The sequence below is a fragment of the Saccostrea cucullata genome, unplaced genomic scaffold (genome assembly GCF_032062105.1).
Source record: "Saccostrea cucullata isolate Sc308-1 unplaced genomic scaffold, CSIRO_AGI_Scuc_v1 ctg7184, whole genome shotgun sequence".
In the NCBI taxonomy this organism is placed as follows: Eukaryota; Metazoa; Mollusca; class Bivalvia; order Ostreida; family Ostreidae; genus Saccostrea; species Saccostrea cuccullata.
In genome coordinates, this window is record NW_026927804.1 from 1 (window position 1) to 15707 (window position 15707).

At 34.9% G+C, this 15707-nt stretch overlaps 1 long non-coding RNA gene across 1 annotated transcript; it reads left to right on the forward strand.

Annotated features, from left to right (window-relative positions):
- The first annotated feature begins 1944 nt into the window (after positions 1-1944).
- On the forward strand, positions 1945-5930 carry LOC134275528 (uncharacterized). The gene is made up of 3 exons (XR_009993839.1): positions 1945-2021; positions 3069-3257; positions 5655-5930. It is a non-coding gene; the product is annotated as an uncharacterized LOC134275528 (long non-coding RNA).
- The last annotated feature ends 9777 nt before the right edge of the window (positions 5931-15707 follow it).

Consider the following 15707-nt stretch of genomic DNA (forward strand, 5'->3'; position numbering starts at 1 on the left):
ATAGTCCCTGGTCTCTTGTATGTAATTGTTATATATGGAGACCATGACAAGTATATAGTGTATTATAGTCCCTGGTCTCTTGTATGTAATTGTTATATAGAGACCATGACAAGTATATAGTGTATTAAAGTCCCTGGTCTCTTGTATGTAATTGTTATATAGAGACCATGACAAGTATATAGTGTATTATAGTCCCTGGTCTCTTGTATGAAATAGTTATAAAGAGACCATGACATGTATATAGTGTATAATAGTCCCTGGTCTCTTGTATGTAATTGTTATATAGAGACCGTGACATGTATATAGTGTATTGTAGTCCCTGGTCTCTTGTATGTAATTGTTATATAGAGACCGTGACAAGTATATAGTGTATTATAGTCCCTGGTCTCGTGTATGAAATAGTTATAAAGAGACCATGACATGTATATAGTGTATAATAGTCCCTGGTCTCTTGTATGTAATTGTTATATAGAGACCACGACAAGTATATAGCGTATCATAGTCCCTGGTCTCTTGTATGTAATTGTTATATAGAGACCGTGACATGTATATAGTGTGTTATAGTCCCTGGTCTCTTGTATGTAATTGTTATATAGACACCGTGACATGTATATAGTGTATTATAGTCCCTGGTCTCTTGTATGTAATTGTTATAAAGAGACCATGACAAGTATGTAGTGTATTAAAGTCCCCGGTCTCTTGTATGTAATAAGTATAGAGACCGTGACAAGTATATAGTGTGTTTTAGTCCCTTGTCTCTTGTATGTAATTGTTATATGAGACTGTGACAAGTATTTAGCGTGTTTTAGTTCCTGGTCTCTTGTGTGTAATAGTTATATAGAGACCATGACAAGCATATAGTATGTAATACTCCCTGGTCTCTTGTGTGTAGTTGTTATATAGAGACTGTGACAAGTATATTGTGTGTTATATTCCCTGGTCTCTTATATGTAGTTGTTATTTAGAGACCATGACAAGTATCTAGTCATTTCAGTTGGTAAAAAACATTTAAAAAATGATCATCATGGCTTTCTATGTGCAAAATTTGCATTTTAGACCATGACAAGGTTTATGTTATGTTACACTGTCACTTACTTCCAGCTTAATAGGCTGTAATCTGAAGATATCATCAGGTCTTAATTATCAATGATCCCATGCTGCACGTAGGCAATGCAAAAATGAAAGTAGCCTCGTTCTGATTAGTCACGTGATAGAAGAGACCACGGTCTCATCGCTGTTTTTGTATAGTAAATATACCTCAATATACACAACAATAATTAGTACCTAGTTTAGAGGATTTTTTCGCGCTTGTTTGTAAACAACGCGCGGCATTGTGGGAATTAATAGGAAGGTACTAAAGACGCGATGTACTAAACACTGATTTGACCTGATTCAAATTTGTCTGTAAATGTTCCAAACAATTGTATTTTTGTATAACATATGCCTCGAAGTCGTCATAAAGTCTGTACATAAGACATTTAAAATACTCAATATTACCATTAAATTAAAAATTAAAACGTCAGGTAAATATCAGGTCTCTAGTATATCCCGTTTTTAGTGTGCCCCTTCGAGTCGACGTCGGACACATGTTTGCCATGGTTTACAAACTGAAAATAGAATGATTTGTGAGGAGTTGAACATTTTCTCACAAAGAATCCGTTTGTAGACATGCACACTCATTCAATCTGGAGCTACGAAGTACTTTGTCACTTCTCTGGAACATTATTCTAAGCAGAATTATGCCGATTCATATATTCTAAGAATCTTGTGTGAATTGTTTACGAGGAAATTCTGACTGTCACATTAACAAGGATGACACACGATATATTATCTGTTTTACAGTTGCTCTCTGTTTGCCTTGTAAATCCCCACAGCTTTATATTTTATTTTTTTTTAAATTTGAGGATGTAATTTCCCCAGTGATATCATTGTATCGCACTTAATGTGATGAAAGAGCTGACGGCGTTATTTTAATGTATGATTGGCTTGTTTATTTTTTAAAATTGACCATTGGAATGAAGGTTAGAATATTTTTATTACTTAAAATTTACACTTTGGCTTACATGAAATTTTTGCTTTACAAAGGAAAGATTAAGAAATGAAAGTTCGGGTAAATCAACAATTTTTGAAACATGACGATTTTTAGCGCTGAGTTTAGGCAAATACGACAGACACACCGTATCCTGACCTCCTAATCATATATTATCATAAATTTTATCTTTTCAAATCGATAATGATGCACAATTCAATCCATCGATCTGTTTACTAACATTTGTTAAATCCCCACAGCTTTATATTTTAGTCCTATTTTTTTTAAATTTGAGGATGTAATTTCAACAGTAAACTACTACAAAATCTATCATACTGTGATCATACCCAATTTTTCTAGGAACACGAATTTTGGGTTAAATTTAATTCATTTTGTCGATTGCTCACACGACTATATAATGTTACAGAATATATTCAACATTTAATTATATATTGACAGTGTGACTGTAAGGGTGAGGGCAGATACTTATTTAGTTTTAATTTAGATTGTGCTTGTCAAGCCACATTTGACATTTGGTGCATCCATGCTCAATGTTCACACTGAGAGTTTATTCAAATGTTTAATTCGAATGAATTCACTGCTCGTTAAATTACTTCGCATTAGCTCCATGTGAACATGAGTAAGGATAGCTAATTCAAATTAAATAGAAATGAATTTTGAATGTAGCTTAAACATGTTAAAGAAGCTAAGCACTGTGTGTCCAAAGTATACTGCGGAAAAATTGTGTGGAGCAATGTGCAAGTCACAATCTTCTTTTGCCAAGGTGTTATCATAAGAGCTCGCATTATGGGCAGGGATTTGTGCTGCTGTCTGGACTCGCTATAAATAGATGTTCTCAAAAAGTCTTAATTATTTAATATCATACTTTACTGACAAAAAAAGACAAATATTGCTCAGTTAAATTGCAAAAGAAATTTGTTTTAAAAAATTGTAATAATAGAAAGTTTGCTTTTTTGTTTGATAAGACTGCTGTAATGGTTTAATGTTTGTTTATTTGCCTTAATCATACATTTTTCAGTCATTTCATGGTGCCACCACTTGGGATGGTATTAGCTGCAAATATAGACTTGTACTCAGCACTTATTGCCTTTAAGAAGTATGAGATCCATTTTGTGCTAACACCTACCGTGACACAGAATCTTGGTTTATGCAGTCTCATAGGAGTAACCTGTCTAAAGCATTTAGCAATGGGATTGGAACCTGCGACGTAAGGTTCAGCTTCTTATTGATACTTTGATTTATAATATTTATTTGAGAATTTCACTCATTTACATACTCAGAGATGTTGATATATATTGTTGAATAGCATCAATTTAGACCTTTAATTAGCTAAGTAAACATGTACTGTGAGGTTTTTAAGGTCTCATTCATTTTATATGCCAGATGCATGTTAAGGAACATTACTGCATAAATGTTTTTGTCTTAAATTTGAAGCTTTTTACTAATATAGAGATATGTTAGTGTTAAACCTCTTCAAATTAGGGTAGACCTTTACTTTAAACTCAGCAATGTGAGTGTGTTGTGTGAACTTGTGTTAGCGAGACAGTGTGTTGTATGAATTTGTGTTAGCAAGGCAGTGTGTTTTGTGAACTTAATTGTGTTAGCCTGACAGTGGGTTGTGTGAATTCTTGTTAGCTTGACGATGTGTTGCGTAAACTCGTGTTAGCGGGACAGCATGTTGTGTGAAATCATGTATAAAGTGTAAGTGTGACAGTGTGTTGTGTAAACTCGTGTTAGCTAGACAGAGTGTTGATTGAACTCGTATTAACGAGACTTCGTGTTGTGTTGTGTAAACTGGTGTTAGTGAGACTGCGTGTTGTGTAAACTCGTGTTAGCGAGACTGCATGTTGTGTAAACTCAATGTTAGCGAGACAGCGTGTTGTGTGAACTCTTATTAAATGAGACAGCATGTTGTGTGAATTCGTGTTAGCATGACAGTGTGTTGTGTGAACTTGTTATCCTGAAAATTTGTCGTGTGAACTGGTGTTAGAGAGATAGTGTGTTGTGTGAACTCGTGTTAGCGAGATTGCATATTGTGTGACCTCGTGTTAGCCAGACTGCGTGTTATGTGAACTCCTGTTAGCGATATTGCATGTTTTTTGAATTTGTGTTAGTGTGACAGTGTGTTGTGTGAACACGTGTTAGCCTGACAGTGTGTTGTGTGAAATGGTATTAGGATGACAGTGTGTTGTGTGAAATGGTATTAGGATGACAGTGTGTTATCGCAACAGCGTTTGGTGCGAACTTGTGTTAGTGAATAGTGAGACAGCCTGTTTTGTGAATTCGTGTTAGAGTGACAGTGTGTTGTGTGAACTTGTGTTAGCCTGACAGTGTGTTGTGTGAAATGGTATTAGAATGACAGTGTGTTGTGTGAAATGGTATTGGGATGACAGTGTGTTATGGCAACAACATTTGGTGCAAACTTGTGTTAGTGAATAGTGAGACAGCCTGTTTTGTGACTTTGTGTTAGCGTGACAGTGTATTGTGTAAACTCGTGTTAGCGTGACAGTGTATTGTGTAAACGCGTGTTAGTGAGACTGCGTGTTGTGTAAACTCATGTTAGCGTGACAGTGTGTTGTTGAGTTAACTCGTGTTAGCTAGACAGTGTGTTGTATGAACTCATATTAGCGAGACTGCGTGTTGTGTAAAACTTGTGTTAGCAAGACAGCGTGTTGTGTGAACTTGTGTTAGCGAGACAGCGTGTTTGTGAATTTGTGTTAGCATGATAGTGTGTTGTGTGAACTTGTGTTAGCCTGATATTTTGTTGTGTGAAATTGTATTAGCGTGACAGTGTGTTGTGTGTTAGTGTGACAGCGTGTGGTGCGAACTTGTGTTAGTGCAAAAGTGTTTTTCAGTGTTGTGATGGCGAGCTGTGTGATAGCCTAATGGCGTCTTTTGTGTCGGTAAGATGGAACGCTTTGATGAAAGTGCTATTGAGCTTTAGCAAGTGGCCCTATCTGGACACGCCTTATTATAATTGATCAGTTCTCATATATACAGTGAATTACCGGTATTATTGTCACCATGAAATCAGCATTTACAGTTGCAATTACCTAGTTAGTAATCATAAGATATTGGTGTGTCAGTTTTAAAATTATGGTGTTCCAATGATGTGAAGTTGCAGTGTGTTAGCATGTTAATTTCAACAGACTGCCACTCCAATGCAGCTTTAAACAACACGCTGCTGTGTTAACACAAAACAAAATATCATGCAAACACAACTTTAAACAATCTGTTGAGTGTTAGCTTCACTGCATGTTGGATTCAGTGTGCTGGCATATTATCACTGAAGTACATGCTAGCACATTGTAACCTCGTGCTAGTATGTTGTCATAAATACTCTAGCACATTATCCTAAACCCACTAGTGCATGATTACTTTGCACTTGTATGTTGTCTTATTAGGGGATAGCATAAATGACTGCCTTAATTGGTGTAAACTTCTTTTAATTGATGAAAGAGTACATTAAAATTTACAAATTATACACAGAAAATGTGACAATATCTTATCTCTCAATTTGATAATCTAATTTATAATCTCATGAATTGCACTTTTTATTAGTAAAAGAATTATAAATTAAAAAATTTCAATTTCTTTTGGATAGGTGTGACTCATCTGAAGACTGAATTTTGATACCAAGCATGACCATGATTTGCCAGAAGATCATCTGTTTGGATGTGACATGGAATAAACAGCATAGTGAAAATAAGTCAAGTTTTGGTTTGTGAAGACAATTTTTAAACACACTGTGTATCATTTTTAAATTTTGATTTGACAACATAAATCCACAAATATGAACATATCAATTGCTCTCAGTTTTTCAAGTGAAATAGTTTTTGTAACAGAAATACATGTACCAGTAATTACATTGGAATAAATGTTATTTTTAAATATAATAATATTTTGTTTGTGTAGCATGTTGACCTCTTTATTTAAGGTCTTCCCTTTCAAAGTTTAGACTTACTTATTCTAATGATTAAGATAGATCCTCTGTCTTCAGCAGGAATATAAGATCTTGTAATACATGTATGTGTATTTTTTAAAGTATAATGTAAAAAAAATTGTTATTTTGGCACATACAACTAATTAAAGGCATAAACATGTGTATGATTCCAAGGAATTCAGTACATAGGGCATGTACATGTAGTTTTCTAAAACAAGATTGAAGAGATGTCCAGTCGCATTTCAATGTCAACTGCAAAACTGTGCCTGTTGCATACTTATTAGCCCATCTGAGCTAAAGGAACCAGTAAATTTTTTAAAAACATAATTTTATCCATTATCATCATTGTCTAAAATTTCACAATATCATTTTCCAGAACCAAAGTGAAACTTGGCACAGAGCATCCTTAGTGTAGGGGATTCAAATTGTTCTTATGCAGGGCAATACCTTCAAAGAGATTTGTTTCTTTAATGCTGTAAATGTATTATATTTAGCTTGTACAATATTTGGTGGAAATTGACTTTTGAATAAGTTAGCGTAGATATTCTTATTTATGTTTATGTACAAGACTTTTAGCTTTGTACTTGATTTAGTGATTGCTGCATTCCGCCAAAGCCGCTAAAAAAGAATACACAGCCATATGTAATATGTTTACAATATACCTTTCAGAGAATTTTACACTCCTATTGAGGTACCACCAGTTGCTAGTGGAAAGCTGCAAATTCGAAACATACACAACACATTTCTGTGCGTTTATTATAAAAGTATTGTTCTACTTACTGATTGCAACTAATGAAGATTGTTCATCATTATTGTAAATACATTTGGATTTTTTGAATTATTATATAATTTGTTTATTTTATTTACCTAGTTATATTGTATATTAAATGATTTTAAAGCCATTTTTAGCTCTATGGTCAGATGTAGCAAAACATGCGATTATGTTTCTGTAGTATGACACGTTGTAAACAACAAACATACTCCTGCAACAAACATTTCAATATATGGCACACGTATATCAAAAGTCATAGAATAGTGCATGGGTTTTTAAGTTCGATGAACATTGTTGCCATGGTTACTAATAATAGAATTTTTTTTGAGAATTCCTTTAAACCTCATCCTTCCACAGTTTTGGTCTGATTTCAATATAACTTGGCACACAAGTAGACTACACTAAGATACATAGAATTGTGCATCGGTTTTTGATTTCGATGAACGGTGTTGCCATGGTTACTGAAACATTAAATTTTTGTGAAATCCTTTAAAACGCTACTCGTTGCTTTGCAACGAGCTTCCACAGTTTTGGTCTGATTTCAATATAACTTGGCACACTAGTAGACTACACTAAGATACACAAGTTAGTGCATTGGTTTTTGATTTTTATGAACGGTGTTGCCATGGTTACTAAAAATAGAATTTTTTGTGAAATTTTAAAAACGCTACTCCTTCTACAGTTTTGGTCTGATTTCAATATTACACTTGGCACACAAGTAGACTACACTCAGATACATAAAATAGTGCATCGGTTTTTAATTTCAATGAACGATGTTGCCATGGTTTAAAAGAAGAATTTTCTGTGAAATTCCTTTGTGATTTTTACAGTTTTGGTCTGATTTCAATATTACTTGGCACACAAAACTACACTCAGATACACAGAATAGTGCATCGTTTTTTAATTTTGATGAACGATGTTGCCATGGTTACTAGAAGAAGAATTTTCTGTGAAATTCCAAAAACGCTACTCCTTCTACAGTTTTGGTCTGATTCCAAAATAACTTGGCACACAAATAGACTATACTAAGATACATGGAATAGTGCATCGGTTTTTAATTTCAATGAACGATGTTGCCATGGTTACTAAAAATAGAATTTTCTGTGAAATTCCTTTAAAACATTACTCCTTCTACAGTTTTGGTCTGATTTTAGTATAACTTGGCACACAAGTAGACTACCCTAAGATACATAGAATAGTGCATAAGTTTCTGATTTCAATGAATGGTGTTACCATGGTTACTAAAAATAAAAATAGAATTTTCTGTGAAATTCCTTAAAAACGCTACTCCTTCTACAGTTCTAGTTTGATTTCAATATAAGTTGGCACACAAGTAGACTACACAAAGATACATAAAATAGTGCAATGGTTTTTGATAAGTACATACCAGTAGAGCTACTTCTCGGACAAGACTTCTGGAAGTGGTAATGTAGCAAAACACTTATGTTTCTGTTCTTGACACGTTTTTCACAAACATAATTGCAACAAACATCATATACATGTATCCAATATCAAAAGTCATAATATTGGAAGTTAAACTGTTGAAGTAGCATTTCAAAAATGCTGTTTAGAGAGAGTACCCTTTGATGCTCACACCAAATTAAAGAATTTAAGTAAGGGTTTCTGGAGACAAATCAAAAAATAGAATGTTAGCAAAGTTGACAATCTAGACAGAAACATTTAATCTTTTGCTGATCGCTTGGAAGGAAGACCCACTCGTTGCTTTGCAACGAGCTTTGCTCTAGTTATTATTATTATTATTATATTGTACGCATTTTTTTTTTATCCAGGCTGTTTTTGATGGTACAACGAAACTTTCCTCAAAGGACGATCACTGGTTGTAGTTGTGCAGTGAAACTTTCAGTTCCAATATGTCTACCGTTGCCATGGAAACCTGTATATAAGCGACAAATTTTGTGAGAGTGTTCTCTCTGGTCCCTTAAACGTTCGTCATGAAACTTTTCTTATTTTAATGATTAGTATCTGTAGTTGTACGCCTCGCATTTAAAATTTTCAAATAATCGATTATTGCCATGGAAACCAGGTGAAAGTTAAAATTCTTTAATTTCGATTTTCTCAATAACTACTCAGGCAATCGTTTTGAAAACTTTCAATGTTTATTCCTTGCAATGTGTCAAAGTGATTTCTACTTTCAAAATAATTGTAATGAGTCGCTCACGGTTGCCATAGAAACGAAACAGAAAAAAATATTCAGATGTACACATGTGTTCTCCAAGGTCTAGGTCAAAGGGTCAAAGTTCGTCGTATCCAATAAAAGTTCTTTTCACAAGGATTACATATTTGAAATACGAAAACTAGTACTTACCGTTCAAACGTTATGGCTATTTACTATGTTCAAGAATAACCCCCCCCCCTTTTTGAAGCACACAGCCAAGTAGAATACACAGATATAACATATACAACTTACAAGTAACTTTTTAAAATCTTCATTCATAAAATTCAAAGTTCCCATCATGTGATATTTTGCCATCATTCATTCTCCTTCTGTTTTGTCTCTTGAATTTATAAATATTTTATTTTATCTATATAAAAAAAAATAACGATTGTCAGCTGCATTTATTATCATTTCGCGTTTTCTTGTATATCTATCACTTGTATATTATTCATTTCATTAGATAGTGCAAGTATAAATTAAAAAATTGGTACGTCATTTCCAGAGTTTTTATTCATTCATAAATCCTTTGATTCGCTCCTGCAGGTTCGCAAAGCCTTGATCATCACTGTATACAAAACATTCATCTCGCCGAAAATGTTCATGATTCCGCTAAACTGAGAAAGTTTACACATGATTTATCATGTCATAACACACATCAACTCTCTGCAATGCAGAAATGCTCGAATTGAAGGGGAAAATTCAGGAGTTATTGATGAGAAAAATTCAGGAGTTATTATGTCGCCCCGAACGAAGTCGGGGACGACATATTGATATTGTACGCATGTTTTTTTTATCCAGGCTGTTTCTCGGAGATGGCTGGGACAATCTTTCTGAAACTTTCCTCAAAGGACGATCACTGGTTGTAGTTGTGCAGTGAGGTCGTTCAGTTCCAATATGTCTACCGTTGCCATGGAAACCTGTAAAAAGCGACAAATTTTGTCCGAGAGTGTTCTCTCTGGTCCCTTAAATGTTCGTCATGAAACTTTTCTTATTTTAATGATTAGTATCTGTAGTTGTGCATCTCGCATTTAAAATTTTCAAATAATCGATTATTGCCATGGAAACCAGGTGAAAGTTAAAATTCTTTAATTTCGATTTTCTCAATAACTACTCAGGCAATCGTTTTGAAACTTTCAACGTTTATTCCTTGCAATGTGTCAAAGTGATTTCTACTTTCAAAATAATTGTAATGAGTCGCTCACGGTTGCCATAGAAACGAAACAGAAAAAAAGATTCAGATGTACACATGTGTTCTCCAAGGTCTAGGTCAAAGGGTCAAAGTTCGTCGTATCCAATAAAAGTTCTTTTCACAAGGATTGCATATTTGAAATACGAAAGCCCTAGTACTTACCGTTCAAACGTTATGGCTATTTACTATGTTCAAGACGACCCCCCCCCCTTTTTGAAGCACACAGCCAAGTAGAATACACAGATATAACATATACAACTTACAAGTAACTTTTTAAAATCTTCATTCATAAAATTCAGTTCCCATCATGTGATATTTTGCCATCATTCATTCTCCTTCTGTTTTGTCTCTTGAATTTATAAATATTTTATTTTATCTATATAAAAAAAAATAACGATTGTCAGCTGCATTTATTATCATTTCGCGTTTTCTTGTATATCTATCACTTGTATATTATTCATTTCATTAGATAGTGCAAGTATAAATTAAAAAATTGGTACGTCATTTCCAGAGTTTTTATTCATTCATAAATCCTTTGATTCGCTCCTGCAGGTTCGCAAAGCCTTGATCATCACTGTATACAAAACATTCATCTCGCCGAAAATGTTCATGATTCCGCTAAACTGAGAAAGTTTACACATGATTTATCATGTCATAACACACATCAACTCTCTGCAATGCAGAAATGCTCGAATTGAAGGGGAAAATTCAGGAGTTATTGATGAGAAAAATTCAGGAGTTATTATGTCGCCCCGAACGAAGTCGGGGACGACATATTGATATTGTACGCATGTTTTTTTTATCCAGGCTGTTTCTCGGAGATGGCTGGGACAATCTTTCTGAAACTTTCCTCAAAGGACGATCACTGGTTGTAGTTGTGCAGTGAGGTCGTTCAGTTCCAATATGTCTACCGTTGCCATGGAAACCTGTAAAAAGCGACAAATTTTGTCCGAGAGTGTTCTCTCTGGTCCCTTAAATGTTCGTCATGAAACTTTTCTTATTTTAATGATTAGTATCTGTAGTTGTGCATCTCGCATTTAAAATTTTCAAATAATCGATTATTGCCATGGAAACCAGGTGAAAGTTAAAATTCTTTAATTTCGATTTTCTCAATAACTACTCAGGCAATCGTTTTGAAACTTTCATAAATCCTTTGATTCGCTCCTGCAGGTTCGCAAAGCCTTGATCATCACTGTATACAAAACATTCATCTCGCCGAAAATGTTCATGATTCCGCTAAACTGAGAAAGTTTACACATGATTTATCATGTCATAACACACATCAACTCTCTGCAATGCAGAAATGCTCGAATTGCTGGTGGCATGTCAGATTTGTTTTTCGGTAGAACCTCTAAAATGAAAGTCAAAGAGGGAAATTTCAGAGTTCTCACTGGCGTTACAATACACAAAATAATTCGGCTGATCTTCTTCATAAATTACATTTGCCAAGCTTTTATGATAGGAAAGATACTGCCAATTAACAAGTATGAGGCTCAGTTCAGTACATCTGCCAGATTTCTTTTATGCAAGTCTGCAAATTTAGGAACTTGTAATTTTCCTGCACTACTTTCTTCTCCTACCGATTCTAAAAATAATTACTGGGATGTACCCAATTAAGGTCTTCCGTTTCCAATGGAAAGCACTGATGCAACTCGATGGTTGTTCAAACTTAGCTAATGGACTTTTGTTTTATTGAGGATAAAAATGAAAGTCTTGTGCAGTACGGGGCGACATATGCTATTGCTTGCAATAGCAGACTTTCTAGTTTTTTTTCTTATTTGTTCTCCGGTACTTTTTTGTCCGCGAGTGTTCTCAGAAACTGTTCACCCAACTGACCTAAAACCTTTTTAGGGTTAATGGGTGTGTAGTGTAGGTGTGCGGAACGAAGGTCATTTTGCGCGCATACGCATGCACGTGCGTGCGCGTGCAACACGTGAAATGACTTGTATACTTAATATAGCTATAACTTTTACATTTTTTAATGAAATGATTTGAAACTTATTATTTAAAGATATATTAATAGTGTAGATAATGTGACACTGTCAAATTAGCACGAACTCACGCGCATGCACGTGCGCTTCGCTCTGATTGGCTGAAACAAAAATCTCAATATCTTTTCTGTTTTTTGACGAAATACTGTGAAATTTAAAACATAGGCATACTTTAGGATGTTCTACAATATGATATATAGAAATTGTCATGAAATTACGCGCATGCACGTGCGCTGCAATCTGATTGGCTAAAACTTTAAATGGCTATAACTCCCCTGTTTTTCAACCAAACAGTATGGGATTTAGAACATAGACAGACGTAATGGACTCCTACAAGAAGGTATGGTCATCATGAGCATGCTTGCACGTGCATGAACATGCGCTTCGCTCTGATTGGCTGAAACAAAATTCTCAATATCTTTTTTGTTTTTTGACGAAATGCTTTGAAATTTAAAATATAGACATGCTTTAGGATATCCTACAATATGATATATAATAATTTTCATCAAATCACGCGCATGCACGTGCGCTGCAATCTGATTGGCTTAAACTTTAAATGGCTATAACTCCCATTGGTTTTCAACCAAACAGCATGGGATTCAGAACTTAGATAGACATTATAGACTCCTACAAAAGGGTATGGTCATAATGCACATGCATGCACGTGCGTGCACGTGAAATGAGTAAAATTACAAATACACTAGATTAAACATATTTTTGGATTAAATGCTGTAATATTTAGTATATTAAAATATATGATTAGTGTAGACAAGATGATATGGTCATTACGCACATGCATTCAAATGCGCATGCGTGCAATGCTGAAATTGATTACCTCTGGGAAAACTTTGTTAAAATCTTAAATGTATCGCGTTTGTCTTATTTAATGAAGCTTACACGGAATATGGCCCAAAAGGGAGTTGGGGAGCGTTTGGGGAACATCTGTAACGGTTCCCGTTACAATTAGCCCTAGTTATTCTTATTATTTTTCTTCTTCCTGGGAAAATTTTGTCCACGAGTGATCTTGTAAACAACACATCTGACTTAGGTGAAACCTTTTTAGGGTTAGTAGGCATGTTATGTAGAGTTGCCGAACGAAGGTCATTTTGCGCGCATGTGCTTGCAAGAGCGCGCACGTGCAGCACGTGAAATGACCAATATAATGGATATTGCCGTAATTTTTCTATTTTTTGATGAAAAGTCTTAAAACTCATAATGTAAGGATATCTTAGTAGTATAGTCACGATGACATGGTCAAAATAGCAAGATCTCACGCGCATGCACGTGCGCTTCGCTCTGATTGGCTGAAACTAAAGTCTCAATATCTTTCTTGTTTTAAGTCATAATCCTTTGAAATTTTGAACTTAGTCACACATTATGAAGATCTACAGCATGATATATAAGAATTTTCATGAAAGCACCTACATGCACGTGTGCTGGATAGAGCGCGCACATGCAACATGTGAAATAACCAATATAATTGATAAAGCCGTAACATTTCTATTTCTTGATGAATTTTTTTGAAACTCATAATGTAAGGATACATTAGTAGTATAGACAAGACGGCATGGTCAAAATAGCAAGATCCTACGCGCATGCATGTGCGCTTCGCTCTGATTGGCTGAAACTAAAGTCTCAATATCTTTCTTCATTTTTGTCATAATCCTTTGAAATTTTGAACATAGTCCTACCTTATAAAGATCTACAGCGTGATATATAAAAATTTTCAAGAAAGCATGCGCATGCGCGCGTGCTGCAATCTGATTGGCTGAAAATTTAAATGGCTATATCTCCTTTGTTTTTTGACGAAATGCTTTGAAATTTAAAACATAGACATGCATTAGGATATCCTACAATATGATATAGAAAAAAATCATGAAATCACGCACATGCACGTGTGCTGCAATCTGATTGGCTGAAACTTGAAATGGCTATAACTCCCTTGTTTTTCAACCAAACAGGATGAGATTTAGAACATAGATAGATATAAGGGACTCCTAAAAGAAGGTTTGGCCATCATGCACGTGCACGCACGTGCGTGCATTTGGAACGGGTGAAATTGAAAATACACTTGAATGAGTGATTTTTGATACATTTGGACTAAATGCTAAAATATAAAGTATATTTTAATATATAGAAAGTGTAGACAAGATTATATGATCATTATGCACGTGCATTCACATGGGCACGCGTTCAATGTTAAAATTTGAATATAATTGGTATTCTTTTGGGAAAACGTTGTTAAAGTCAAAAATGCACAGATGTTGTCTTATTTAATAAGGCTTACAGGGAATATGGCACCAAAAGGGAGTGTGGGAGCGTTTGGGGAACATCTGTAACGGTTCCCGTTACAATTAGCACTTGTTGAATTTAGATTAATTTTTATCCAATCAAATGACGCGTTACAGCCAAAATTAAATTATCTATATTACATGTAGTCCCACTGAATAAAATTTAATTATCCTTTCGTAGTTTATTTATCATATAATGCCATTATACACATTCTTTTTAAATTTTTGATCAGTCACTTATTTTGGGTTTCCCATAGCAAAACATGGCCTTTGCCATTATAATCATGTGGGAGTTGGGATATAATTTAGTGAGCTCAGTACTCATAGTACCGCTAATATAATACCACTCTTGTCGGGCAGTGCACTGTGGTGGAAAATAAAATAATTTTTAATTCGATGCTGTTTAAAACTAATACATCAATTAATTTTTTAACCTTCCTCTCCAAACTCTGCTAATTCAGCAACAGTATTTGGTACCTCTCCTAAATCCATCCAGCACTGAAGAACATTGAAACCCAATCTCATGTATAAGGGCCTGGTTGAGAGACAGACTGCTAGTTCAGCTACAACCTGGGTCATGGTATTCCCCATTTTCAAAAGTGAGTTATCTCCCCTCAAAATCGGAACTCTTCTACACTAGCCTAACTTCCGCGGACTACGCAATACGATAATCCAATAAAATAGTGATCAACTTGCACGCTGTATTTAAAAATTTTAAAAGAAGGAAACGGTTTGCATTTTTTTTAAGATAATAAATTATTTTATAAAGGGTCTGTTAGCCCCCCTCCTTTCTAGAAAGCTATACGAATTAGCCAGACACGTAGCATCATCTTTAAAAGTGTGTGTGTGGGGGGGGGGGGGGGGTAGCCAAAGAAATATTTTTTTCTTACCTGGAAAAGTTGACAAGCAAAGAAAAACTTTGCCCAAAGTTGAAAAAGCTACTTATTTCAGTACCAGTTCCTTGGCATACAATACTACATTTCCCTTATATAACTTTACCGTAGTATTAACTGTGTGTGTGTGTGTGTGTGGAGGGGGGGGGGGGTGGCAACCTGTCTATCGAACATTTTCAATAGAAAAAGTAACATTGGGACGAAAGTGGGGTTGGGGCTAAGCCCCTTGACCCCCCCCCCCCCCCCCCGTGCGTACAGGTACAGAGAATGAATACAGTATGTAAATGGGTTGAACAGTTGAATATGAACCATAGTTGTGAAAATTAAAAATTATTAGAATTATTGTGAATTCAATAAAATTACGGTACATATATTTTTTTCACAGATGTACATGTATGTCAG